Raw genomic sequence first — 2105 nt, 5'->3', positions numbered from 1 at the left:
TGGCGCTCCCTCAGCACCGACCCTCCCACAGTGCGGCGCTCCCTCAGCACCGACCCTCCCACAGTGCGGCGCTCCCTCAGCACCGACCCTCCCCACAGTGCGGCGCTCCCTCAGCACCGACCCTCCCCACAGTGCGGCGCTCCCTCAGCACCGACCCTCCCCACAGTGCGGCGCTCCCTCAGCACCGACCCTCCCCACAGTGCGGCGCTCCCTCAGCACCGACCCTCCCACAGTGCGGCGCTCCCTCAGCACCGACCCTCCCCACAGTGCGGCGCTCCCTTAGCACCGACCCTCCCGCAGTGCGGCGCTCCCTCAGCACCGACCCTCCCCACAGTGCGGCGCTCCCTCAGCACCGACCCTCCCCACAGTGCGGCGCTCCCTTAGCACCGACCCTCCCCACAGTGCGGTGCTCCCTCAGCACCGACCCTCCCGCAGTGCGGCGCTCCCTCAGCACCGACCCTCCCCACAGTGCGGCGCTCCCTCAGCACCGACCCTGCCACAGTGCGGCGCTCCCTCGGCACCGACCCTCCCCACAGTGCGGCGCTCCCTCAGCACCGACCCTCCCCACAGTGCGGCGCTCCCTCAGCACCGACCCTCCCACAGTGCGGCGCTCCCTTAGCACCAACCCTCCCGCAGTGCGGTGCTCCCTCAGCACCGACCCTCCCCACAGTGCGGCGCTCCCTCAGCACCGACCCTCCCACAGTGCGGCGCTCCCTCAGCACCGACCCTCCCACAGTGCGGCGCTCCCTCGGCACCGACCCTCCCACAGTGCGGCGCTCCCTCAGCACAGACCCTGCCACAGTGCGGTGCACCCTCAGCGCAGACCCTCCCACAGTGCGGCGCTCCCTCAGCACCGACCCTCCCACAGTGCGGCGCTCCCTCAGCACAGACCCTGCCACAGTGCGGTGCTCCCTCAGCACCGACCCTGCCACAGTGCGGCGCTCCCTCAGCACAGACCCTGCCACAGTGCGGTGCTCCCTCAGCACCGACCCTGCCACAGTGCGGTGCTCCCTCAGCACCGACCCTCCCACAGTGCGGCTCTCCCTCGGCACCGACCCTCCCACAGTGCGGCTCTCCCTCAGCACCGGCCCTCCCACAGTGCGGCTCTCCCTCGGCACCGACCCTCCCACAGTGCGGTGCTCCCTCAGCACCGACCCTCCCACAGTGCGGCGCTCCCTCAGCACCGGCCCTCCCACAGTGCGGCTCTCCCTCGGCACCGGCCCTCCCACAGTGCGGCTCTCCCTCGGCACCGACCCTCCCACAGTGCGGTGCTCCCTCAGCACCGACCCTCCCACAGTGCGGCGCTCCCTCAGCACCGGCCCTCCCACAGTGCGGCTCTCCCTCGGCACCGACCCTCCCACAGTGCGGTGCTCCCTCAGCACCGACCCTCCCACAGTGCGGTGCTCCCTCAGCACCGACCCTCCCACAGTGCGGCGCTCCCTCAGCACCGACCCTCCCACAGTGCGGCTCTCCCTCGGCACCGACCCTCCCACAGTGCGGCGCTCCCTCAGCACCGGCCCTCCCACAGTGCGGCGCTCCCTCAGCGCCGACCCTCCCACAGTGTGGTGCTCCCTCGGCACTGGCCCTCCCACAGTGCGGCGCTCCCTCAGCACCGACCCTGCCACAGTGCGGTGCTCCCTCAGCACCGACCCTCCCACAGTGCGGCGCTCCCTCAGCACCGACCCTCCCACAGTGCGGCGCTCCCTCAGCACCGACCCTCCCCACAGTGCGGCGCTCCCTCAGCACCGACCCTCCCCACAGTGCGGCGCTCCCTCAGCACCGACCCTCCCACAGTGCGGCGCTCCCTCAGCACCGACCCTCCCCACAGTGCGGCGCTCCCTCAGCACCGACCCTCCCACAGTGCGGCGCTCCCTTAGCACCAACCCTCCCGCAGTGCGGTGCTCCCTCAGCACCGACCCTCCCCACAGTGCGGCGCTCCCTCAGCACCGACCCTCCCACAGTGCGGCGCTCCCTCAGCACCGACCCTCCCACAGTGCGGCGCTCCCTCGGCACCGACCCTCCCACAGTGCGGCGCTCCCTCAGCACAGACCCTGCCACAGTGCGGTGCACCCTCAGCGCAGACCCTCCCACAGTGCGGCGCTCCC

The sequence above is a fragment of the Carcharhinus amblyrhynchos genome, unplaced genomic scaffold (assembly GCF_965287045.1).
Source record: "Carcharhinus amblyrhynchos unplaced genomic scaffold, sCarAmb.v2.hapA scaffold_650, whole genome shotgun sequence".
Taxonomy (NCBI): domain Eukaryota; kingdom Metazoa; phylum Chordata; class Chondrichthyes; order Carcharhiniformes; family Carcharhinidae; genus Carcharhinus; species Carcharhinus amblyrhynchos.
The sequence above is the reverse complement of the archived record's forward strand: the minus strand, read 5'-3'. Positions refer to the sequence as shown.